At 45.7% G+C, this 27,947-nt stretch overlaps 1 protein-coding gene and 1 long non-coding RNA gene across 12 annotated transcripts in view; both read left to right on the top strand.

The window, feature by feature from the left end:
• SRCIN1 (SRC kinase signaling inhibitor 1) overlaps positions 1 to 27,947 on the top strand; it is a 942,827-nt gene that overhangs the window by 340,719 nt on the left and 574,161 nt on the right. The gene's annotated exons all lie outside the window — the stretch shown is intronic.
• Positions 1,606 to 27,027, top strand: LOC143935478 (uncharacterized). Its single transcript, XR_013263527.1, has 3 exons — positions 1,606 to 1,976; positions 2,071 to 2,113; positions 25,898 to 27,027. It is a non-coding gene; the product is annotated as an uncharacterized LOC143935478 (long non-coding RNA).

A 27,947-nucleotide genomic window follows, 5' to 3' on the forward strand; every position in this document is an offset into this window, starting at 1 on the left:
TCATTCCTTCTTAAGCCCCGTACACACTATCAGATTGTCTGCTGAGTTTTTCCTTCAGATTTACCAAAACCATGTAGTAGAAGGGCCTGCCTGATTGCATACACATTGAAACTCCTAAGGTTTGACCTCATATTATATGGTTTTGATAAATCTGAAGGAAAAACTCAGCAGACAATCTGATAGTGTGTATGGGGCTTAAGTGTGACAATCATATTCCCTGGAATTCATATAGACTAGCACAAGCAGATTTTGCAAAAGTGTCTCTCATAACAACATAAAAGTGGAGCATTCAGTCTGACACAATGTAAAAGTGGCACATTTAGAACTACCTACATTTGGTGCACGAGTTGCTGTCAGAACCAAAAGTGTTGCAAATTCTTCAGGAATTTGTACATTAACAAGAGAGACTAGCGCCAGAAAAGCGGTGCAGCTGCTTTATTGAATCCCCCCATTGTATTTGTCAGGGGTATTGTATCACCTAAATTACCTATTTTATGTTACAGTTGTTATAAAGCTCATGCATGCCAGTAGAATTAAAAGATTTTAAAAAAGAGAATTTTGGCTTAAACCAATTAAAACTCCTAAGAGGACCTGTATAATAAAAAAAGCTGGTAGTTGCAATTTTTTGTTCTATGATATTTGCGCAAATGTTTTTTAGATCAATATTTTTAGTAAAAATGCACTAATATTAATTGTAGTGCACACAAATGCACTCCAAAAATCAAATTTTTTTCATTAAATATAAAATGAAAAAAACCCTTTTCAGTAAAATATACCAAATATGTCAAGCCTTAAGCTCCAATTAGGACACATGGAATACAGAGAGGGTCATTCAAAATGTATGCCTACAGGATGATCTGATTGGTGGAGGAAGAGAAAAATTTTACTGTTGATGATGTACTCCATACTTTTCTAAAAGGACAGTTCTATAGTAAATTCTCTGTAGAGATATGCGAGGTGGTTAAAGAAAGGAAGCCAGTCACAGTCAACATTATAGCCCGTTTGGCAAGCGAGCTTTTAACTATTAATTCATGGACAATTAAATTCATAAAGCAAATCTTCTGTCTTTACCACTACAAAAAGAATTGTTATTCTCTTCTGGGATGCACAGCCTGGTCCCTCTTTCCACCAAAAGGCTTTAAAGACTGCGTATAACAAATTATACAAATGGAGTATGTAATCATACTGTCATTCTAGAAGTCATCACAAGGTTTAGGCTGTGCTTTATCCAGTATGTAGCCATCCTGCTCATAGATGAAAGACTTACCCACATTGAAAAGGCATCCTACAGTATGCATCCCAGCTCACATGCTTTGCTTCTGGGATTTGTGAAGTTGTTCCATTCATCAGTCAAGCAAAACAAAGTCAGCAGTGGTATTTAGGTGGACAGTACACAGAACAAAAAGAGCTTCCTACCTCACCACATATTTTCCTAGACCCAATCCAGCAAAGGCTACCTGGAGTATAAGGCCGCATGCACACAGGGCGGTTTTAGGAGTGTCAGGCATTTTTTATGTTTTGTTTGCAGCTTCAAAATGCCTCTTTTAGGCTTTTAGACGTTTTTTGTGGCATAGGAGTTTAGAACCTGTAAAAAAAAACAGGACCAGCACGTTCTGAAGAGGAAATCAGGAACTGCAAAAATGCTTGACGCTTCTAATTGTGGTTAAACATGAGTTAACACTGTATGCTGTGTTTAGCTGCTTCAAGCGATTTTAGGATTTAGTAATGTGATTGGTCACTGTATCATCAGCCAAACCCGGAAATTCCTGTCTGTATATTGCTCAAGTGTCCTTTGCTCAGCCGTGTCGTAGTGTCCCAGGCAGAGCTCTTCACTGCTGCAGAGGCCTACGCAGAATTGTGGAAGTTATCTCCCCTCAACAACGATCGCTTAAGGAAAGCGAAAACATGGATGGACATTACATCAGCCTTCACGCCAAACTGGGAGCGATTGAGTACTTTGCAGCAAAAGGAAAGAAGTAAGTTCATTGTACAGAAGGCATGATGTGCATGTTATATTGTTACTGATGATTGCAAATTAACCTTCTTTTCCACATTTTTTTTTTTTTGCAGCCTAGTTACTGGCCAAGTGGTGGAAATCCCTAAACACAGGATAGTAAGTATATATTTTTTTGTTTCTTAAATTTTTTGGTAATGTATTTTTATTATTATGATTCTTTCATTTTTTTATTTATATATTTTTTTCCTAATGTTCTTCAGCCTTTTTTCATTTTTCTTTCTTTTTTACAGGCTAGAGTATAAATTTATTATTTTTACAAATTTTTCAGCATCATTTGTTTTTCACGTTTTTTGTAGAATATTTTTTCTTTACATGGTTACATATAGTTACATAGTTAGCCTGGTTGAAAAAACACACATCTAGTCCATCCAGTTCAACCAATAAAAGGGGAAAAAATATATATCCTTAAGGAAAAACAAATAAAGTCCATCTAGTTCAACCAATAAAAGGGGAAAAAGGGGAAAAAAAGATATCCTTAAGGAAAAACAAATAAAAAATCATACAATCCTATACACACAACCCTATACCAACAGTTGATCCAGAGGAAGACGAAAAACCAGAGCAAAGCAGGAACCGATTTTCTACAGCAGGGGAAAAAAATCCTTCCTGATCCCCTGAGAGGCAATCAGTTATTCCCTGGATCAACTTTACCTATAAAAGTTAGTGTCCAGTTATATTATGAGTAGGGATGAGCTTCGTGTTCGTGTCGAACATACGTTCGACTCGAACATTGGCTGTTCGTCCGTTCGGCGAAGTCCGAACATTTTGGTCCGTTCGCGCCAAATTCGTGTAGCGCTCACGGCCCACAATGCACTGCGATGGCACAGTGCATTGCTGGCTCATGATTGGCCAAGCATGCACTGTGACCCCGCATGCTTGGCCAATCGCAGCGCCAGCAGCGAGGAGAGCCATGATTGGCCACAGGCAGGATGCCTGTGGCCAATCATAGCTCAGGCTGTTAGTGCACGCCCCACACTATATAAGGCCGCCAGCGCGGTGGCCTTGTGTAGTGTGTTGGCGTCTGAAGCAGTGGGTGTTCTGTGTACCTTCAACATAGTACACACCGATCGTTTTCGGCCGATTTTCGATCTTGCTGTTGTGTAGTGGTTATTGTCTGCGTGCCCTGACCGCAGTATACACCGCTATATTCACCTCACCTATATAGCTAGTGATCTATCTTTTATAATAGAGCTTGCAGTCAGTAGTGTTAGGAGCTAGTGCGTGCTGTCTGTGTGCTCTGTACCCAGTACATACCGCTATATCCACCTACATAGCTCTTCTCTATTTGAGAGCACTTGCCATCTGCAGGAGTTATTGGAAGTTGTGTGTGCCTCCAGCACAGCACAATATACATCTGTATATACCCCTTTATCTCTGGTGTTCTATAATAAAGGCATCTGCAGGAGTTAGTGGGTGTTGTGTGCCTCTAGCACAATATACACTACCCAACTGCTTTTTTACCCAACTCCCTTCAGGCCATTACCATGTCTTGAAGGCCAGCAAGGAGAGGCAGACAGGCGCGAGCCGATAAAAGAGGGCAAGCAGGCTCTGTGTCTAGAGACAACAGTGCTGGTCGTGGACGCGGTGCATTGTCATCAGCACGTGGCCATGGGACACGCTTGTCCTTCTTTTCGGCAGCTGGACATGTTGAACCGCAACATGCCAACGACTTGGTAGAGTGGATGACCAAGCCCTCTTCATCCTCCTCATCCTCTCTCACCCAGTCTCAGGGTACTAGCAAAGCAGCTGCCAACGCATCGTCTTCCCTCCTCTCAATGTCATCATCAGTGACTCCTTCCCTAGACCCACCACGTCCTCCTGAGGAGTCTCCTGAACTCTTTGAGCACAGTGTTGGGTACATGCTCCAGGAGGATGCCCAGTGTTTTGTGGGCTCTGATGATGACACTCAGCTAGAGGAAGGCAGTAGCGTGAGCGCAGAGAGAGGGGATGCTCAAGAAGGACAGCAATCTGGCAGTCATGTTCCACAAGCTGCAGCATACTGCCAGGTTTGCTACAGCGATGAAGAGGGAGGGGATGATGAGGGCACTGACTCCACGTGGGTGCCTGGAAGGAGAGAGGAGGAGGAGGAGGAGGAGGCACATGTCCAACGAGGCAGGATGCCCTCCGGGGGCCAGCTTAGGGGCAGCACACCGACTGAATCACACCGCAGAGCTCCGCCTGTGCAGAGCGCTGCCTCTGCGCGTTATTCTAAAAGTACTTTGGTGTGGGCCTTTTTTGAGATGAGTGCATCAGATCGCACCGCTGCTATTTGCAACATATGTCTCAAGCGTATCTCACGTGGCCAAAACATCAGCCGCTTGGGCACCACATGCTTGACCAGACATATGTTGACCTGCCATGCAGCTCGTTGGCAAGCGTACCTCAAAGACCCACACCAAAGAACAAAGCGGACCTCTCCTTGCTCCTCATCAGCTGGCATCTCCAACCCCACTAGACCTTCAGTCCTCTCTGAAACCTGCTCTGAGAGGAATGAAGGTGTAGAATTAGGTGTGTCACAGCCAAGTGCTTTCGGGAACTCTGCTAGCGGTACACCCACGTCCGATTATAGCAGGCAAATGTCCCTGCCCCAGCTGCAGGACCGGCGAAAGAAGTTCACTCCCAGCCATCCACATGCCCAGCGGTTTAATGCTAGCTTGGCTAAATTGCTAGCACTTCAACTGCTGACTTTTCAGTTGGTAGACTCGGCCCCCTTCCATGAGTTTGTACAATGTGCGGTTCCTCAGTGGCAGGTCCCCAAACGCCACTTTTTCTCATGGAAGGCGATTCCGGCTCTCTACCGGCATGTGGAAGGCAATGTCCTTGCCTCGCTGGACAGGGCGGTCAGCGGTAAGGTGCATATTACCGCTGACTCATGGTCCAGCAGGCATGGACAGGGACGTTACCTGTCTTTCACGGCCCATTGGGTCACTCTTCTGGCAGCTGGGAAGGATGCAGGACAAGGTGCAGTAGTGTTGGAGGTTGTTCCGCCACCACGCCTCCAAAATGCTACTATTGGTTGTGACACACCTCTCTCCTCCACCCCCTCCTCTTCTTCTTCCTCCATGGCCTCTTCCAGTGCTCTGTCCTCAGAACCAGCGGTGCTCCGTAGGCGTTCCAGGGGCTACGCAAGTACGCAGGCAAAACGATTGTTTTGTTTGGGGGACAGGAGCCACACTGGGGCGGATGTTTTGTCAGCTCTGCAGGGGCAGGCCGAGAGGTGGTTGACGCCACGTCAGCTTAAGCCAGGAATGGTGGTTTGCGACAATGGCACCAACCTCCTCTCCGCCCTCCGACAGGGACAACTGACCCATGTGCCCTGTGTAGCTCACGTCTTTAACCTGGTGGTGCAGCGGTTCTTGGGCAGGTACCCCGGCTTACAGGATGTCCTGAAGCAGGCCAGGAAAGTCTGTGTGCATTTCCGCCGATCATTTAATGCCTGTGCTCGGCTGGCTGAGCTCCAAAAGGAGTTGAACCTGCCCAAGAACCGCCTTATATGTGACATGTCCACCAGATGGAACTCAACATTGGCCATGCTGCAGCGGCTGCACACGCAGCAGAGGGCCATCAATGAGTACCTGTGCGACTACGGCACCAGGACAGGGTCAGGGGAGCTCGGTTTTTTCTCATCACCACGCCAGTGGGGCATGATCAGGGATTTGAGGAGGCCACAAGGATGGTGAGCAGTGACAATGCATGCATCAGTGACACTGTACCTCTTGTCCACCTCTTGGAGCATACGCTGCATGGAATAATGGACAGGGCACTTGAGGCAGAACAGAGGCAGGAAGAGGAGGACTTCCTTGCCTCTCAAGGCCCCCTTTATCCAGACAGTGTTCCTGCTGTGCCACCCATCACACAGGAAGAGGATGAGGAGGAGGAGGATGATTGTGCCAGCATGGAGGTGGAGGCTGGCACTCAGCATCAGCAGCAGCAGCAGCAGCAGTCTTGTAGGGATGATTTACAGTCCCAAGAAACACGTGGACTTGTACGTGGCTGGGAGGAGGTAGCTGCGGATCATGTTGTCCTTAGTGACCCAGAGGACTCCGGACCGAATGCCTCAGCTAACCTACGCTGCATGGCCTCCCTGATCCTGCAAAGCCTGCGGAAGGATCCTCGTATTCTTCGGATCAAGGCGAGGGACCATTACTGGCTGGCCACTCTCCTTGATCCACGGTACAAGGGTAAGGTTGCCGACCTTATCTTGCCATCGCAGAGGGAGCAGAGGATGAGACATCTCCGGGAGGCCTTGCAGAAAGGTCTGTGCAACGCGTTCCCAGAGACTGGGAGGTTACAAACTCCTGGTCCTGGACAACGTGTTGCTGAGGCATCGGTCAGAAGGAGCGGTGGAGAAGGTGGCCGTCTGACTGATGCTTTCAGACAATTTTTTAGTCCGCAGCCCCAAGGTATGATCGGTTCCAGCACCCATCGCCAGCGTCTGATTTACATGGTGCAGGAATACCTAGGGGCAAGGTCAGACTTGGACACCTTTCCCACCGAAAATCCTCTGGCTTACTGAGTCTTGAGGATGGATCACTGGCCAGAGCTTGCACAGTATGCAATTGAGCTACTGGCCTGTCCTGCATCCAGCGTTCTTTCGGAACGCACCTTCAGTGCTGCTGGTGGCTTTGTTACCGATCACAGGGTGCGCCTGTCCACCGAATCAGTTGATCGACTGACCTTCATCAAGATGAATCAGTCTTGGATCACCCACAGCTACCAAGCACCTGAAGCTGATGTAACAGAATAATTTTTTTTGAAATATCACATCCCTTCAAGACTGCCTATGCTGATGCTGAGTGACTGTCCTGTTATGTTGATTGTCTATCCTCTTCCTCCTCCGCTGATATGTTGGAAGAACATTTCTGGTTCTGGTTGATGCCATCAGCCCAATTTTTCTGCCCCTGTTTAACAGGGGCGTTTAAGTACAATTTTTGATGCAATGCTTTGCAGCAGGGCTAATTCCTGCAATAAAACTAGAGTATATGGCAGAGGTTGCAGTGTGGTGGCACCAGCACCAGTGCCTAAGGCCCAATTTTTCTGCCCCTGTTTAACAGGGGCGTTTAATTACAATTTTTGATGCAATGCTTTGCAGCAGGGCTAATTCCTGCAATAAAACTAGAGTATATGGCAGAGGTTGCAGTGTTGTGGCACCAGCACCAGTGCCTAAGGCCCAATTTTTCTGCCCCTGTTTAACAGGGGCGTTTAATTACAATTTTTGATACAATGCTTTGCAGCAGGGCTAATTCCTGCAATAAAACTAGAGTATATGGCAGAGGTTGCAGTGTGGTGGCACCAGCACCAGTGCCTAAGGCCCAATTTTTCTGCCCCTGTTTAACAGGGGCGTTTAATTACAATTTTTGATGCAATGCTTTGCAGCAGGGCTAATTCCTGCAATAAAACTAGAGTATATGGCAGAGGTTGCAGTGTGGTGGCACCAGCACCAGTGCCTAAGGCCCAATTTTTCTGCCCCTGTTTAACAGGGACATGTAATTTCAATTCTTGATATAATATTTCACAGGAGGGCCCCTTCCTGTGCCCACCCAGAGTAACGGTGAGGACTTATAGTGTTGTGGCACCAGCACCACAACCACCAAAGGTCAATTTTTCTACCACTGTTCAACAATGGCATGTAATTACAATTCTTGATATAATCGTTCACAGCAGGGCGCTCCAGCGCCCACCAAGAGTCACTTTGAGGGCTTACAATGTTGTGGCAAAACCAAACACCTTGTTCCGCCATTTCTGCAGAGCATATAGGGCAGGCCCCTACTTTCAAACATCCAATTTACAAACATCTCCTACTTGCAAACGGAAGGAGACAACAGCAAGTGAGATGAAAAAAGATGGACGACAAAACAAATTATACAGGGGTGATAACCCTTCCCTATGTTTTCCAAAAAGCTTAAAAATTGTTTTTTTGACTGGAGCTACACTTTAAAAATGTACCAGTTGAAAATTACAAACAGATTCAACTTAACACAACAAACCTACACAGTCCCTGTCTTGTTTGCACCGCCTGTATACTGCTGTTCTGAGTATATAGGGCCTGGGGGCCACACGCATTTCCTTTTTTTAATATGGGTACAGGGTTCCCCTTAATATGCGTACAAGACCCAAATAGGCTGGTAATGGGCAGGGAGGGCTACCCATGCCATTTTTCTCAATGATTTTCAACCATATTGCAGGAACCAGATATAAACATTAAAACCGCAAGCAGTTTTAAATGGTGTTATTTCCGTTTAATGTCATTTTGTGCAGGGACTGTTCTAAACACGGGAAACACGTGGCACTTCACAGGCATACTACAGACACCCCCCAGGCACCATATTTAAAGGAATTTTTCCCTTTTTTTTCACTTTAATCGTCATTAAAATCAGTGCTCCCGCCAAAACGGCCATTTTTAAAAACATTTTAGGCATTGACCCATGTCCCCTGGGGCAGGAGCCAGGTCCCCAAACCCTTTTTAGGACAGTATCTTGCATATTAGCCGTTAAAATTAGCACTTTTCATTTCGAACGTTCGAGTCCCATAGACTTCAATGGGGTTCTAAAGTTCGTTCGAATTTGGGGTCCGTTCGAAAATTCTGGTGCGAACCGAACCGGGGGGTGTTCGGCTCATCCCTAATTATGAGCATTGAAGAAAGATTCCAGGCTTTTTTAACCACTTTCAGACCGGACCATTTTGCTGGCTTAAGACCAGACCACTTTTTGCGATTCAGCACTGCGTCGTTTTAACTGACAATTGCGCGGTCGTGCAACATGGCTCCCAAACAAAATTGACGTTCTTTTTTTCCCCACAAATAGAGCTTTCTTTCGATGGTATTTGATCACCCCTGCGGTTTTTTTTTTGCGCTATAAAGAAAAATAGAGCGACGATTTTGAAAAAAACTCATTATTTTTTACTTTTTGTTATAATAAATATCCCCCAAAAATATATAAAAAAAACATTTTTTTCCCTCAGTTTAGGCCGATACGTATTCTTCTACATACTTTTGGTAAAAAAAATCCCAATAAGCGATTATTGATTGGTTTGCGCAAAAGTTATAGCGTTTACAAAATAGGGGATAGTTTTATGGCATTTTTATTAATCATTTTTTTTACTAGTAATGGCGCCATCAACGATTTTTATTGTGACTGTGACATTATGGCGGGCACATCGGACATTTTTGACACATTTTTGGGACCATTGTCATTTACGAATGCACTGATTCCTGTGTAAATGACACTGGCAGTGAAGGGTTTAACCAAGGGGTGGCAGTGTAGGGGTTAAGTGTTCCCAGGGGCGTGTTACTAACTGTGGGGGGCTGGGCTTTGCGTTGGTGAACACTGATCTCTGCTCCAATCACATGGACCAGAGATCAGTGTCACTTGTTGCTAGGCAGAATGGGGCGATGCTGTTTACCGCATTTCCCCATTCTGCCTCCCTGTGAGACGATCGCGGGTATCCCCGAGTCTGCGGGACCCGCAACCGGACTCACAGGGGTCCCGACCGGCACGCAAGCGCGCAGCCAGTGGCGCGCACACTATGGCAGGGTGGCATATAGAAATGGACGTACCTGTATGCCAATATGCCTGCCCGTGCCATTCTGCCGACGTACATCAGCGTGCGCCGGTCGGGAAGTGGTTAAAGCAATCTACTGAGCAGGCCAGAACCAGCTCTTGAGGAAGTCTATTCCACATTTTCACAGCTCTTACTGTGAAGAAACCTTTCCATATTTGGAGATGAAATCTCCTTTCCTCTAAATGTAAAGAGTACACTAAGTTCAATATCTGGACTTAAACACTATGTGTTTAATGATGTCGATCCTATCCCCCCTTAAAGTGGTTTTGAAGACAGAAGGTTTTTTTATCCTAATTCATTCTATGTATTAAGATAAAAAATCCTCAAGTGCTCATGCGCAAGGCTTCTAAGATGGCCACTTAGACAGGGAGCTCCGTGCTGCTCCGGTCATCTCGCGCTCCATACCATGGACAGCACAACCGCAGCCCTCCATCCTGCCTTTTGATACAGCTTCCTTGTTTCTAAAGTTCTCTGAGATGCTGGACCGGGGCTTATCCTCCATGGCAGTTAAAATAACTGGGGAAATTAAACCGGACCTATAGAATTTGGGTTCCCATATGGAGGCGATAGAAAGCAAACTGGACGCTACTGTAGCCAGGGCTAACCAAAATACAGACCGGATGCAAGACCAACTCAAGACCACACTTTCTAAAATGGATGATCTTGAAATCAGATCCAGAAGGTACAACTTTCAGATCAGGGGATCTGATACCCCTGCTGCAGTCTGCTCCCTCATTCAGGAGTTTATCCTGGACATTCCACAGCAAAGACTGGAATTAGACTGGGCACACAGAGCCGTAGGACCATCTAGATCTGACAGGCTGAACAAGTCCTACATGTTCTCCAAATTTCTGGATGGTGAAATATTTCTTTTAAGCCTGGGCATCATCTCACAAGCCCCCGCTTCCCCGGCACCAGGATCAGCTGCTGAAACATCTAAATTCCAACTCCCCACAAGCCCTATAGTACCGCTATGGCAGAAACACAAACCTAAAAGGTCTAAGCACTCCAACCCCACCTGATAAGATGGCTACCCGCAGAAAGCCTTCTGCGTGCTAACCTCATCCACATCAGGGTTCCAACCCTCTCCACGAACTCTGATATGGCTCCTTAGAGACTTGACACCACACCAACTTCTGGACTACCTTACCTCTCCAGGGAAGATGACCATACCACTTTTATATGTTCATCCTCAACCGCTCCGAACACCTACTGGTAAGTGGCTCTACACATCCTGAGAACCTCCTCCTCTCTTTCCATGGCTAACATTAAAAGCCCACCCCCTATGCTAAGAGTCGTTATGCACAATACACAGGAACTAAATTCCCCTATCAAACATAGAAAAATATTTCAATACTTTCACAGCCAGAAAATTGACATGGTACTGCTCCAAGAAATTCACTTTCCAAGACTGTACAACCCCAAGTTCATCCACCCCAAATTCCCCATCTTCTACTTGGCTAACGCTGAGGACAAATCAAAGGGTGTAGCCATATTTTTCTCACATAACTGTACATTTTGTGATTAGACCATAAATATAGGACTCAGCAATCAACACAAACATGACCCTACAGCTGTACCCATATCCACCCTAGATGCAGCTAGAACTGCACTAAACCTTGCACTTACATCTTTCCAACACAAGGATAGAATGGGCTCAATGTTGGCGACAGGTCTAACCCCCAAATTTCATATGCAAGCACCCCCTGCTTTACGTTTTACTAGAAGGCATGACAACACACAACCCGCAAAAGATCATGGGAGCTTCCCATGATTTCTACACAGAATCCTTACTCTCTTGACTGAAAGACCATTTTGATTCCACGTGGAGCGACTCCATGATACCCTACCTTGGAGTCACCCTCACTAAAAAGGTGTACCAACCAATTATCACCTTTGTATGGGGATTCAAAAGGTCATCGATGTGCTAAAGGGGTCCTCTTCAGAGCCCGCAAAAAGGGAGGATTTGATTTACCCAACCTCTTATGGTACTATCAGGCAGCTCAGTTAACACAGATTTCTATAATCTACTCAAGAGAAATCAGACGGTACTGGCTCCAAATGGAGTGTCAGGCAGTACCATGTTTCACCCTTGACTACCTAATGTGGTGCCCCCCTCAAAACCGTTCTTCAATTATGGCCCCGACTTTGTCCCACTCATACCCCTTACGGGACAGCTTAAAAGGACACATGAAATTAACATCTCAGATCCGCCCGCTCGCCCTCTTATTCCACAATCCTCAATTCATTCTAAAAATGAACATTAAAGATTTACAATGGTGGTTGGACAAGTGGTTGCACTCACCCTTATTTATTGCACTAGAAAACTAGACATGCCAACCTCTGAGAGATTTAGATTCCTCAGAATTTCCAACTTTCTCCACACATTATGAAAGACCAAACCCTCCTCTCCTTCCATTACACCATACGAACACTGGTGTACTCAGGCCATGGAGCAGAGAGGAGGATTCTCAGTGATCTACAAGTCACTCGCCAGGGTCAATTCTAAACCCAGCTACATGACAGAATGGGGGAAGGAACTCTCACAAGAGTGGAATGCCTCGAGCCTACCGAGAAATCCTAAATATTTCACTAATCGAAGCAGGCCTCAAAGTGCTGACTCTATGGTACCCACAAGGCTAACCAAATTGTATCCTACAGCCTCTCTACTTTGGTTCCGCAACTGCTCACATATGGGCTCCACGATTCACTTCTGGTGGGATTGTCCTAAAATAAGAAGCTTCTGGAAAAAAATATTCGCCATGATACGCAAAATTACTAAAGACCAGGGGAGCCGAGTCAAAGTGTCAGGCATGCCTGGATGACGCACAGCACCAAGCTGGATGGGAGGAAGGAGATTGGAAGCCCATGCTTCTCCTCTTGGCCAATTTAGTCTCAGAACCCGCTTCCTGTAAGGAGACAGGGAGGATGACATGAGTTTGATCAGTACCAGTGACCTGATAGTTCATGATAAACTGAGAGCGTGACTTACTGGGTCTCACGGGGCAGTTGCATAGGAAGTGTCCTGAACCCCCACAATATAGGCACAAATTGGCTTGTCATCTCCGTTGTCTTTCATCTGGAGTGAGAGGAGATCATTCCAGTCCCAATTGCATGGGTTCACTTTCCACAGTAGGAACAGCAGAAGAAACTGGGAATGGAGGATGAACTGGAGAAAGCTTGGGTAGCATCCAAGTAGGCCGAGAAGACTGAAAGTGCTCGAAACGCTGTTCATACATGCGCCTGTCTAGCTTGATGGCTAGTTGGATTAACTCTTCCAGAGTAGTTGGAGTCTCGACCTGAGCCAGCTCATCCTTAAGAGCCTCAGAAAGACCCTGATGGTATTGGCACTTGAGGGCAGCTTCGTTGCATGCCAAATCAGCTGACCATTTTCAGAAATCGACCACCTTCCACCGGTCTCTTCCTTTGAGAAAGGGAGTGTAGGATGGCTTCAGCTGTGGCAGTGTGCTGGGGGTCATCATATAGTTGAGACATTGATTCAAAGAAAGCATCCAGTGAGTTCAAAATAGGGCTCCTTTGCTCCATAAAGTTATGGGCCCAAGCCTGCGGCTCTTCGGATAATAGGGAGATTATGAATCCCACCTTCACAACTTCTAAGGAGAAGGTTCTGGGTTGGAGGGCCAGGTACAAAGAGCAGCGTTCTTGAATGATCTTAAATTCTTCCGGTCACCAAAAAATCGCTCAGGTGTAGGAACCCCGGGTTCAGGAAGGGTCATTACAACAGTAGAGCTGGTCTGTGCCTGAGATGGGGTGGCCCCGGAAGAAGGATGAAGCTAAGGGGAAAATAATACTGGGAGTATGCTATAGGCCCCCTAACCTGAGGGAGGAAGGGGAGACTGATCTGCTATCACAATATGGATTAGCAGCAAGGATGGGAAGTGTTATCATAATGGGAGATTTTAATTATCCAGACATAGACTGGGCAGAGGGAACCACGCATCCATCTAAGGCTTGCTAGTTCCTAAATGTCTTGCAGGACAATTTTGTGGGTTAGATGTTAGATGCACCAACTAGAAATAAAGCGATCTACTGATTACCAACAATACAGACCTGATTACGGATGTGTAAATATGATCACAGGTCAATTGGCTTCACAGATCACAGGTCAATTGGCTTCCGTATAAATCACACATAGGAAACAAAGACACTGAATTTAAAAAGAGCCAACTTCCCTAAACTACAAACCTTACTAGAAGGCATAAATTGGGATAAAATCTTAGGAACAAAGAATGTGGAGGAGAGATGGGTTTGCTTTAAGAGCATAATAAATAAAGGCATTAGCCAATGCATCCCATTGGATAATAAATTTAAAAGAGCGATCAAAAGTCCTGGATGGCTTAACTCCAATGTAAAAATGCATATAAAAGCAAAGGAGAAGGCCTTCAAAAAATACAAGGTTGAGGGATCATCAGTATTCAGACTTTATAAAGAATGCAACAAGAAATGTAAGGGTGCAATAAGGACATCTACTGCTGCGTACACACGACCGGACTTTCCGGCAGACTTGGTTCAACGGAATCAGTCCGTTGGACAATCCGATCGTGTGTGGGCTAACCCAATCGTTTTTCATTAAAAAAAAATCAGACTGACCTAGAAATAGTAACAATGGACTCAGATGAAAAAAACAAAGATTAGACTGAGTAAATAAAATGCACTATCATCCGAATTGTATGAAATAAACAATAGTAGTCACCCAAAATTGAATAGTAACAATGGCCTCAGATGAAAAAAAACTAAGATTAGACTGAGTAAACGGACCTAGAAATAGAACATGTTTCAAATCTTACCGAAAGACTCAATTCCTATCGGGAAAACCGATCATCTGTATGCTGGTTCGACGGACCAAACACAACACAAGGGAAGCTATTGGCTACTGGCTATTAAACGTCCTTTTTCAGTCCCGTCTTACGTCATCATGTTCAAAACGAACGGACTTTCGAACAGACTTAGTCCGGTCGTGTGTGTGGGCAAGTCTATTTGTTCGGAAAGTAGATCGGAACTCCACCGAAAGTCCGTCAGGAAGACCGCATCGGGCCTAGTCTGCTGGAAAGTCCGGTCTTGTGTACGCGGCATTACAGAGAACATGAAAGACACATAGCGGAGGAGAGCAAAAAAAATCCCAAGAAATTATTTAAATATGTAAATAGTAAAAAAGGGAGGACAGACCATATTGGCCCCATAAGGAATGAGGAAGGACATCTGATTACAAAGGATGGGGAGATGGCGAAGATATTGAATTTATTCTTCTCCTCAGTCTTCAGGAGGGAATCAGGGGGCTTCAGTAACCAAAACTGCAGTGTTTATCCTCAAGACACATCACTGGAAGCACCTCCATGGTTAACAGAGGACAGAATTAAAATTAGACTTGGGAAACTTAACATTAATAAATCACCGGGACCAGATGGCTAGCACCCGAGGGTACTTAGGAAGCTCAGTCAAGTAATTGCCAGACCATTGTTCCTAATTTTTACTGACAATCTACTGACTGGAATGGTACCAGCTGATTGGAGAAAAGCCAATGTAGCACCAATATTTAAAAAGGGCCCAAAATACATCCCTGGGAATTACAGTCCAGTTAGCCTAACATCAATAGTATGTAAACTGTTGGAGGGGATGATAAGGGACTATATACAAGATTTTAGTAATGAGAACAGTATCATTAGCAGTATTCAGCATTGATTCATGAAGAATCGTTCTTGCCAAACCCATCTACTAACCTTCTATGAGGAGGTGAGTTGCCAGCTAGATAAAGGAAGGCCCGTAGACGTGGTGTATCTGGATTTTTCAAAAGCATTTGACACAGTTCCCCATAAAAGTTTACTGTACAATATAAGGTCTGTTGGCATGGACAATAGGGTGAGTACATGGATTGAAAACTGGCTACAAGGGCGATTTCAGAGGGTGGTGATAAATGGGGAGTACTCGGAATGGTCAGGGGTGGGTAGTGGGGTCCCCCAGGGTTTTGTGCTGGGGCCAATCCTATTTAATTTGTTCATAACCTGAAGGATGGAGTAAACAGTTCAATCTCTGTATTTGCAGAGGATACTAAGCTAAGCAGGGCAATAACTTCTCCGCAGGATGTGGAAACCTTGCAAAAAGATCTGAACAAATTAATGGGGTGGGCAACTACATGGCAAATGAGGTTCAATGTAGAAAAATGTAAAATAATGCATTTGGGTGGCTAAATAGGAATGCAATCTGTACACTGAGGGGAGAACCTCTGGGGGAATCTAGGATGAAAAAGGACCTGGGGGTCCTAGTATATGATAGGCTCAGCAATGGCAAGCTGCTTCTAACAAACCAAATCGTATATTGCCATGCATTAAAAAGGGGATCAACTCCATAGATAAAACGATAATTCTCCCACTCTACAACACTCTGGCCGCACCTGGAGTATGCTGTCTAGTTCTGGGGACCAGTCCTCAGGAAAGATGTCCTGGAAATGGAGCAAAAAGGGCAACAAAGAAGGGCAAAGAAGGGCAAAAAAGCTAATAAAGAGTCTGAAGGATATTTGTTATAAGGAAAGGTTGCGAGTACTGAACTTAGGCCGCGTACACACGCGCGGACTGTTCGCCCAACTTTGTCCGTCCAACAGTTTCGGCAAACAGTCCGCTCAAAATTAGCATGGACGGACATGGCCACACACGACGAACGAACAGTTTGCTGAAACCGTGCGCGATGACGTGAACGGCACGTACGAGGGGACGAAAAATACGACGTCCTATACACTGCATTATAACTTTCGGCGTGAAAATCCTTTCTGAGCATGCGCGCAACTTTGTTTGACGAACAAGCCTACACACGGGCGGACTGTTCGCTGAAACAAGGTTTCAGCGGACAGTTTTTCGGAAATTCCGTAAAACCTTGTTCGTCAAACTGTCCGCTGAAACTGTCCGCTGAAAGCCCACACACGAGCGGACTGTCCGCCCAAACACTGTTCAGCGGACAAAGTTGGGCGAACAGTCCGCGCGTGTGTACGCGGCCTTATTCTCTCTGGAGAAGAGACGCTTGAGAGGGGATATGATTTCAATATACAAATACCATACTGGTGACCCCACAATAAGGATAACACTTTTTTGCAAAAGGGAGTTTAACAAGACTCGTGTAAAATTATTATTAAGACTCATTAAAATTAGAAGAAAATAGGTTTAACCTTAAACTACGTAGAGGGTTCTTTACTGTAAGAGCAGCAAGGATGTGGAATTCCCTTCCACAAGCTGTGGTCTCAGCGAGGGGCATTGATAGTTTCAAGAAGCGTTTAGATAAGCACCTGAATGACCGCAACATACAGGGATATACAATGTAATTCTGACATAAAATCACACACATAGGTTGAACTTGATGGACTTGTGTCTTTTTTCAACCTCACCTACTATGTAACTATGTAAGGTGTAGGAGCTGCGACAGCTGGAGCAGGCAACCCAGACAGATGCTGGAGACGTCCCTCCATTTGGACATCTTATAATTTCTGGACTGCCTGTGCAAGGGCTGCAACCTGCTGGCACAGGGCCTCAAGAGGGGAACCCACTGTCAGAAACCATGAATCAGACTGAGACAGAAGTACAATTAAATCACAGTTAAGTCCAGTAACTGGATTGAGTAGTCAGCCAGGCCAGAACCCAGGGATCCAAGTAGAGCAACAGCAAGCAGGATAAGGAGCCAGAAGGGATGTCAGCAAGCCAGTCTTTAAACAGAACAGCAGGAGATGGTTTCTTGTGATGTGACCAAGGCGAAGGCAGAGGTGAAGTGAGCTGGACAGCTTTAAGTAGGCAGGTCAGACGAGCATGATCAGGAACAGCTGGTAACTGTGGAGAGAGATGAGAGCTGGCAATTAGCCGACAGCTGAGCAGCCAGCCCAGAGAAGGAAGGGCTAAGCCAGCCCTGACAGTACCCCCTGCTCAATGACTCCTCTCCCTCGGAGGGCCACCGGGCTTGAGGGGAAACCGTCTATGGAACTCACGGAGGAGGACAGGGGCATGTACGTCCGAGGATGAAACCCAGGAGCGTTCCTCCGGACCGTACCCCTTCCAATGCACCGGGTACTGTATGCGCCCACGGAACCTACAGGAGTCAACAATGGATTGTACCTCATACTCCTCATGGTTCTCAACCTGAATAGGGTGAGGGTGTGGCACTGAGGTGGTAAATCGGTTACAGACCAATGGTTTCAATAAGGAGACATGAAACACATTTGAGATGCGCATACTAGGAGGAAGGTCCAAAGCGTAAACCTCTGGGTTAATCCTGCAAAGGATACGGAAAGGCCCAATAAACTGAGGTGCAAACTTCAGTGAGGGAACACGAAGCCGGAGGTTGTGAGATGACAGCCAGACCCTGTCCCCAACCTGGTAGGAAGGTGCAGGCAGGCGTCTGTGGTCAGCATGGAGTCTGTATCTATCATTAGCATGACGCAAAGCCTCCTGGACTTGTACCCAAGTGGAACGAAGACCACAGAGATGCTCCTCTAACGCAGGAATACTCTGCGGAACAAACAAGTCAGGCAACATGGAAGGTTGGAAACCATAATTCGCCATAAATGGAGACAATCGGGAGGCAGAATTCAAGGCACAGTTGTGAGCAAACTCTGCCCATGGTAATAGGTCTGACCAGTTGTTATGATGATCAGAAATATAGCAACATAGGAATTGCTCCAAGGACTGATTGGCTCGCTCTGCGGCCCCATTAGACTGCGGGTGATATGCAGAAGAGAATGCAAGCTGGATTCCCAGCTGTGCACAAAAGGCTTGCCAGAACCGAGAGACAAACTGACTGCCCCTGTCCGAGACAATCACCTTGGGTAGCCCATGTAAGCGAAAGATATCCTGAGCAAAAATGGAAGCCAGTTCCTTAGAGGTAGGCAACTTCTTAAGTGGAATACAATGACACATCTTTGAGAACCGGTCAACCACCATAAGGATAACAGTGTTGCCTTGGGAGTTGGGCAACTCCACAATGAAATCCATTGACTGGTGAGTCCAGGGCCTCTCTACATTTGGTATGGGCTGTAGGAGGCCCACTGGAAGGTGTCGTGGAGTCTTACTCTGAGCACACACGGGACAGTCAGCTACGAAGGCAGTAACATCAGCCCGTAGACTAGGCCACCAGAATTGTTGGGAAATGGCCCAAATGAGTTGATTCTTCCCAGGATGGCCAGCTGTCTTGGTAGAATGGTAAGTCTGGAGCACAGCAGTACGGAGACTCTCTGTGACAAAGCAGCGGTCACAAGGTTTCTCAGGAGGAGCATGGACCTGAGCTGAAAGAATTTTGACACCCAAAGGAGAAGTAAGACTGGTGCGAACCGTAGCCAAGATACGATCAGGAGGAATCATAGGAACTGGAAACGACTCTGACTTGGAAGTGGAGGAAAACTGTCATGACAAGGCATCAGCCCTTACATTCTTAGTACCGGGTAAGAATGAGACAATGTAATTAAAGCTCGACAAGAAAAGAGCCAATCGCACCCTTCTGGGAGAGAGTCGCTTAGCCTTAGACAAAAATGTAAGATTCTTATGGTCAGTAAGAATAAAAACAGGCACAGTGGTACTTTCAAGGAGATGTCTCCATTCTTTCAGGGCTAAAATGATCGCCAACAGCTCTTTGTCACCAATCTCATAATTGCACTCAGCTGGTGACAATTTCTTGGAAAAGTAGCCACACGGATGCATAGCGCTCTCAGAGTTAGGACGTTGAGACAGAAGGGCGCCAACTCCAGTCTCAGAAGCATCAACTTCTAGGATAAAAGGCAACATAGGATCAGGATGTGCCAACACAGGAGCAGAAACAAAGGCAGCCTTGAGAGTCTCAAAGGCCTTAATGGACTCCGGAGACCAACTTTGTGGGTTACCGTCCTTTCTGGTCATATCAGTCAGGGGCTTGACCAGAGACGAGAAGTTACAAATAAACTTCCGACAGTAGTTGGCAAAACCCAGGAAACGCTGCAGAGGACGTAAACCCACGGGTCGAGGCCACTGTAGGACTGCCGAAAGTTTCTCTGGGTCCATCGAAAAACCAGCAGTGGAAATGACATAGCCCAGGAATGTAACCTGTTCAAGATGGAACTCGCACTTCTCCAGTTTACAATAGAGATTGTTCTCTCTTCGTTTCTGAAGCATACGACAGGCATCTGTGTGGTGGCTCTCCAGGGACTTGGAAAATATGAGGATATCATCGAGATAAACCACCACACATAACTGCAACAAATCTCAGAGGACATCGTTAATCAATTCCTGGAAAACTACCGGGGCGTTACAAAGGCCAAAAGGCATTACCAGGTATTCATAATGGCCTGTTCTGGTATTAAATGCAGTTTTCCACTCGTCCACCCTCCTTAATGCACACAAGTTTGTATGCCCCTCTCAAGTCAAGCTTCGTGAAAACCGTTGCTCCCTCGAGGCGGTCAAATAACTCTGTATTCTTAATCGTGACATGATTTAGACCCCTATAATCTATACAAGGTCTCAGTTCACCGCTCTACTTCTTCACACAGAAGAAACCAGCAGCAGCAGGAGACGACGATTTGCGGATGAAACCTTGAGAAAGTACATCAGCAACATACTCCTCCATGGCCTTATCCTCCAAGAACAACAAAGGTTAAACCTGGCCATGAGGAGGAATGGCACCAGGTTGAAGGTCAATTGTGCAATCATAAGACCGGTGTGGAGGCAAACTACCGGCTTGAACTTTATCAAAAACAACGCTAAAATTGCGGTACTCCTCCGGCAGGGAGGGGAGTGAAGAGGTGCACAGGACCTTGGATACCTTCAGGAAGCATGTCTCACTGCATTGTGGTGACCAGGAGAGACCCTCAGCACAGAGCCAATCAAAAGAGGGGTTGTGCCTCTGTAACCACGGATAACCAATAACCAGCGGAAACCTGGGTGAGGAAAGAACTTGGAATTGGATTATCTCATGGTAAAGAGCCCCTACGGCCATGGACAATGGAACCGTCTCATGAGTAACATGACAAGGCTGTAAAGGTCTCCCATCAAGAGCCTCAATGGCAAGTGGAGTTTCATGCAGCTGCAGTGGAATCGAGTGCTGCGAAACAAATGCAGCATCAATGAACAGGCCTGCAGTCCCAGAGTCGATTAGAGCCTGTATCTCGATGGACAACTCAGCCCAAGAAAGGGTGACCAAAACCAGGGGCTTATCCTTCTGGATAACTGAGGACGAAACAACGCCACCTAAGGTCTGTCCATGACAGGACCTCAAGGTTCGGGCATTCCCTGGACGGGTAGGACAAGACTTCAAAAAGTGACCTGCCTGACCACAATAAAGGCACAATCTCTCCCTCCTCCTAAAGGCTCTCTCATCCACAGAGAGACGCATGAAGCCCAGGTTCATGGGTTCATCTTCACTGACCGACTCGGTACCAGGAGGCATGGGAGGTGAGGGAGGCAGGAGTGGGACTACAAAGCTCGGAGGCAAATGTACAGGAGGCTTCCGCAAGCGATCCTTAAGAGAAAGTCTTTCTCTGAGTCTGGAGTCAATGAGGATGACAAACGAGATCAAGCTCTCCAGCTCAGTGAGTATATCTTGGGCTGCTATCTCATCCTTGATGGAATCCGAGAGACCATGAGAAAAAGCAGCCACGAGGGCCTCATTATTCCAAGCAACCTCTGCTGCCAGAGTACAGAATGCAATGGCGTAGTCGGCAACAGTTCTCGTACTCTGTTTGATGGACATGAGGCACTTGGCAGCAGAAGCGGACATCAAATACCCTTTTAAAGGAGGCCACAAACTCAAGGTAACTCAAGACAACAAGTTTTTGCATCTCCCATAGAGGGTTAGCTCAGGCCAAGGCTCTCTCAGAAAGCAAAGATATCACGAAATCTACTTTGCTTCTGTCTGTGGGAAACGCATGGGGCAGCATCTCGATGTATATCTCAACCTGATTGAGAAAGTCTCTGCATTGAACTGGATCACCGCCAAATTGCTAGGGAACAGGAGCGGAAGCAGACATACCTCTAAGCCCTTGTGCACACGGTCGGAGAATCTGTCGGAATGAGTCTTATTGGACTGTGTGGTCAGATAATCCGACTGTGTGTGGTATGCATCGGACTGATTCCGTCCGAATCTCCGTCCGACCCAATTTTCCAACATGTTGGAAATATTTCCCGACCAACTGGGCCGGACGGACCTAATCCGATCATGTGTAGAGCATTTTCATCGGACCAAGTGCCATGCATGCTCAGATCAAATTCCTACATCAAAGCTATTGGCTACTAGCCTGAATGTAGTCCCATCGTAACGAAATGACGTCATCACGTTCTGAAAGATCAGATTTTTCGCCAACTTGGCCCGACCGCGTGTATGCAACAGTTTCAGACACAATCCGTGGGACTAAATCCGACGGGCAAAATCCGATGGATTTGGTTGGCAAAATCTCCGACCGTGTGTACGTGGGCTTATAGAGGTAATACTTGAGGCGGGTGCCTGCACAGAGACTGGTGCAGCAGCAGGGATGGCCTGCGACTCAGGTTGTACCAGAGCAGCCACCGTGGGGGATTCTGTGCGATTCAGGAGTGTTTGTAATGCCATGTCAAACTGATCCATGCGGTGATCTTGCTCATCCAATCTGGAAAAAATATTACCAACAAGTGGATTGACTGTATATTCTGAATTCATGGCCTTCGCCTACTGAGAGAAACCATGAATTAGACCGAGACAGAAGTACAATTAAATCACACTTGTTTATTAAATAAAAAGGTAAATAGAAAAAGCTTAGTCAAAGCATAGCCAGAGTCCAGTAACCGGATTGAGTAGTCAGCCAGGCCAGAAGTCAGGGATCCAAGTAGAGCAACAGCAAGCAGGATAAGGAGCCAGAAGGGACGTCAGCAAGCCAGTCTTTAAACAGAACCGCAGGAGATGGTTTCTTGTGATGTGACCAAGGCGAAGGCAGAGGTGAAGTGAGCTGGACAGCTTTAAGTAGGCAGGTCAGACGAGCATGATCAGGAACAGCTGGTAACTGTGGAGAGAGATGAGAGCTGGCAATTAGCCGACAGCTGAGCAGCCAGCCCAGAGAAGGAAGGGCTAAGCCAGCCCTTACACCCTCTCTGTCGGCCTCTGACATGGCTATTATGTTCTGTCAAATAGAGGTACTCACGAGACCAAGATGCTGAGAGCGATAACCTCTTGTGACTAAGCGCACTCCACTCCTGGAGATGGTACAGGGGGTGAAGGGCACAAAGAGGCACGAGCCACCAGTAGGCAGGGCAGGTCTTGCGTGAAGGTCACCAGGAAGTAGACAGCTGTGCAGGACCAGAAGATGCTGAAGCCTGAGGAGGTGGATGAACAACAAGTCCAACAACAGGCCGGGGGTCAAACCCCGATGACCGGCAAGATTCCTTTAAAAGTCTTGTTCTGGAGACAGGTAACAGGTCTTTAAGCAGGCTAAGGTCAGTACTGAAGACTGATAGGAAGTCTGTAAAACAGGCCAAGGGTCAAACACTGGTAGCTGGAAGCAAAGTCTATAAGCAAACCAGGGGTCAGGCACTGGTGACAGATAGTAGAGTCTGGGGGCAGGCCGAGGGTCGATCACTGGAGACAGGTAGCGAAAACCGTAAACAGGCTGAGGTTCAAACACAAGAGGCAGGTAGCGAGGTCCGAGAGGCAAGCCGAGGGTCAGATGCAGGCGGAAATCAGAACAGGTCAAGGTCAATCTGGGTCACAACAGGTAATCGAGGAGCAGGATACATACAGGAAACACACAGGAAGCTGAAAGACAAACCAGCAATCTGGACATGGCACAGGGAGGCTTTTATAGGCTGGTGAGAGGCTCATGTTGTGCTTGTGCTATTGCGTACACATGTTCGCTGTTCTGCTGAGTTGTACACGCACATTCACCATTCTGCCAAATTGCTCCCAGGTATGCACCGAAGCTCCGCTCTGCCGCGCACATGCTTAGGAAAGCAGCGATACTGGACAGGCTGGTATTTGTTCCTTTCCTGACACCACCTTTTTGAAGCCTATTAGAACCTCCGGCTCTAATCACGTGCTTCCAACAAAAATAAGCCCGTTTGGATTAAGGGGGTGGCATCCTGTATGGATGAGCTGCCACTGCTAACAAGTCTATAGTTACTTGGTAAAGACTTTGATGCCTTTTTAAATATAGACACCAAGTTGGCCTTACGCCAATCCAGTAGCACTATTCCAGTCATTAAAGAGTCCTGGAAAACAATGGCTTTGAAATGACAGAGCTCAATTCTTTTAGAATCTGTGAGTGTATGCCATCTGGTCTAGATGCTTTATTCAGCATTATTCTCTCTAAATATTTCCAGACCATATACATTTTGAGTAATTGTGGATCATTTGGGGCTGTGTCAATACCATCCCCATTATGGACATGAGCTCCTCCATGCTCATTTGTATGCACAGAGCTGAAGAAGGTATTATATTTGCCTTCTCTTTGTCCCCAGTCACTTACTGTCGATTATTTTGTAAAGGGCCTACATGCTCAGACCTGACTTTTTTACTAATAATATATTTGAAAAAAAAAATTGGGGGTTTGTTTTACCATCTTTTACAATCTGACATTCGTTTTGAATGTTTGCGGCCTTGATTTCCTTTTTACATATTCTGTTATATTCTTTGTAACATTTAAACGATGATAGTGTTCCTTCCTTTTTACATTTTTTAAAAGCTCTTTTCTTATTATTTATAGCTTTTTTTTACTTTGGTTGTGAACCCGACTTTTTTAAACGGGAATATACTTTGCAGTGTGTTCACATAAAGTCTTTTTGATACATTTCCATTTCTGTTGTGTGTTCACCGAATGCCAAAATTCCCTCCCAGTCTAAGTCTTGGAGAGCAGCCCTCGTCCTTGGAAAATTTGCTCTCTTAAAGTTAAGGGTTGTTATATTTCCAGTAGGTGCTTGTTGCTTAAAGATTACATTAAAGTGGTTGTAAACTCTGTTCCACCACTTGTACTTACATGTAAGCCTATAATGCTTACCTGTAGGTACCGTGACTATCTCTTAAGCCTGCACAGTTTAGAAAATATTGAGAGTGCATGCAGTCGATGACATCATCGGCGCATGCGCTCGGAAGGTCTGGCTTGCAGTGTTGGACCTTCAGAGCCCGTGTCTGAATCTGCAGCTCAGGCCACTCACAGCGCCAGAGCCCTCGAACCTGGAAGAAACACGGGGGGAAGCCGTGTCAGCAGTGAGCGGGAACTGCTGGAAGGGCTTCATTCTAAGGTATTTCATAATGTGCTAATATGCGATGCATAATACCACATTATGCCTTTGTCTTGCAGGTTTTATTTTTTAAAATTTTTACTTGCGGTTTACAAATGCTTATAATGAAATCATGTTATGATCAGTGCTACCCAGATATTTATTTATATGAACGTTAGTAGTAATAAGCTCTGCATGGTTTAAGATTACCAGGTCCAGGAGACCATCCTTCCTAGTCGGGGCCTCTATGAACTGTACCATAAAATTTTCTTGTAGTAGGTATACATTTTTTGTCCTTTAAAGAGGAAGTAAACCCTGATGGGTTTTACTTCCTCTTTATTTTCCTGCAAATGTAAAGCATAATGGGCTACTATGCATCACATAGTAGCCCATTATGTGTCACTTACCTGACACAGGAGCCTGCGATTTCACCGCTGTCCCCTCTTCCATGAAGTGTCCATGTTCATTCTGGGTATAGCGGCTGCAGCACTGTGATTGGCCGGAGCCGCAATGACGTCACTTCCGCGAATGCGCGCGTGAGCTGCCACTAACGGCATGATCGCCGTTAGCAGCGGCACGCTCAGTGGACCTGCACGCCGCTGTCTACGGCGACGGCCTTTTGCAAATATCTCCTAAAACTTGCATATTTCTTGCACCTACAGGTAAGCCTTAACCTAAGCTTACATGTAAGTAAAAGTGGTTGTAATGGGCTTACCAGCACTTTAACTGTTTCTGCCGTGCCATTTCTCTAGTCAATTTCCAGGTAGTTAAAATCCTCCATTATTGTCACTGTCCCAGTCCTTGACACTGAGTGGTCTATAACAAACTCCAATGATTACCTTTGTAGTACACACACCCATGTGCAGTTCCACCTGTAATGCTTAAGCCTCATCACACTATCCATCAACTAGGTCCTCATTCACACTCCCTTTGAGATCACTTCTTATATAGAGACAGATACACACAACCCTCCCTTTGGTTTGCTATCTTTGGTTTGCAAAGTTATCTGAAGCCTTTTTTAATTCTATATTATATAGTTTTATATAGTCATTTTTATCTACTTTTTCCTTTTAATTATATATATATATATTTTAGATATTTAAATCAATTTTTCTCCTTTCAGAACAACATCAAACATCCAGGGTGAGAGTGAGGCTGTGGAAGAGGCAGTGGATCTTTATGTGCTAGCAGGGGAATCGTCCACAAGTACCTCAGCCAACAATGTCCCCCTGCTTCCAACACTCAAGCCCACTGATGACTCACTGTGTCAGATATATTAGTATGTCTGTCTATCTAAATATTTTCCATGGTTTTGTGCAATTGTTTTCTACTTTTTTTTTTTTAGGATTATGGGGAACCGGATCCCATTGCAACATTATCCAGGCAAAGGAAATGTCGTTTCCGTGGATGCAATAAGCATCAGAGGGGGCCTGGTTTCAGCAATAAAGGAGAGGGTATTAGTGTTGCTGCAGGAAGTGCAGCAGGAGAGGTGCAGTGTGGATCTGGGGAACCTAAGTGCCTGCTTCTGCCGCACTTTGTACCATATCCTGGAGCACATAACGATGAATACCAGGAGAAGCAGTGCATGGATAGTATCTATGCAGTGGCAATGCTGTTTTGCATAGCCAGAATGTGTGCCACCACTTACCCATCCATTCACTGCTTTTCAGGGTTCCCCCCCCATGCACTCCAGGTTTGCAGCAGCACTGATACCCCCCTCTCATCAGCTCACTCATCATCAGCCCACTCCTCAAAGCCAGCCTTCACCGCCCTAGTCCTCCTTTTATCTTCCCCACTCCACACAGGATTATCGTTTGGCTTCCTAAATTCCACCTCCTTCCAAGTTCTGTGCTAATCCCTCACCTCTTCATTCCATGGCCCCCCAATCTGAACCCAAATTTGTTCCTACATGAATGTCCCTACCCACCCATTCCTATACCATACCTCCCAACATTTTGAGATGGGAATGATGGACACTTACTAGCAAATGTATGTAGGCCTATGACACGCCCCCTACCACACCCCCTTTAAAAAGGAGAATTAACCAAAAAATAAAAAATTAATTAAATCCACATAGGAACTTTTTTTTACCACTACTATTCCTTTATATTGGCTTTTAAAATTTACAAATGCAGCAATTTATAATTTGGATGAAAAGTTTAGCACTGGGAAACACTTTTTGAAAGATAAAAAGTGCATTTTATATACAACTATATAGATCAGACCAAAATGAGTGGAGTGGGGGGGGGGGGGAGAGGGACATTGCTCCAAATCAGGCACAGTTGGGAGCTATGCCTATACCGAATCCTCTTTCCCCCCCCCAATCCACACGTGGAACACAAAGAGACAATTCTTACCCCAGCCTATCCACTACCAGATGTAATATCTTATCCTTTCCCTAAATAAAGTTCTTGTAAACTGATATATCTTTTTGCATTTTCATTCATTTTTTTCTTTAAAGTCGCTCTGATACACTGCACACTAGTTCATTTTTACTTAAACACATTTCCTCGGTGTGGGGTAAATGTATGCAGAGCCCAAACCAAAGGGCACTGCATACATTTACTTTAGACAGAGTAAAAGGACAAGTTTTCCTCTGTGTGGGGTAAACATACTGTATGCAGAGCCCAAAGCGGGACAGTATATGCTTGCCTCATGCAGAAGTAAAGCACAATGGAAAAAGCTGACTGTAACTCCAACATAATGTGTATGTGGGTAGAGCTAAGAGCCACAAAAGAAATAAAAAGACAAAAACGTACCTTTGAAAAAATGTATTCAAAGAAAAAGCATTTTTGTTAAAGACAGTAAGCAGAGATAATGCAGAAACAACAGAATATATTACACGTAATGATCCTGCCATGATGCTTCTCTCTTCAGTGATACAAAAAAAACTTGCTATCTGATTGTGGATGGTCATAACCCGTGCAGTTGATCGTAAATCCGTAAGCTGCACACGTTGACTTGGATTATGGAGATACGGTTAAACAGTGCCTCTGCCCTTGTCCTGCAGAAAGGTATGAAGGACACAGCATGCCAGTACTACTTTAATGGCATTTTCCACATCTAGCTGCATACATGGCAGCAGTATTCTCCACTTTGTGGTGCAGACAGCGAAGGCACAATCAACAAGTCAGACACTGCTTAGCCAATAATTGAAGATGTTTTGTTTTTGG

This window comes from Lithobates pipiens, unplaced genomic scaffold (genome assembly GCF_037356315.1).
Source record: "Lithobates pipiens isolate NorthernLeopardFrog02 unplaced genomic scaffold, aLitPip1_a1.2 Scaffold_28, whole genome shotgun sequence".
In the NCBI taxonomy this organism is placed as follows: Eukaryota; Metazoa; Chordata; class Amphibia; order Anura; family Ranidae; genus Lithobates; species Lithobates pipiens.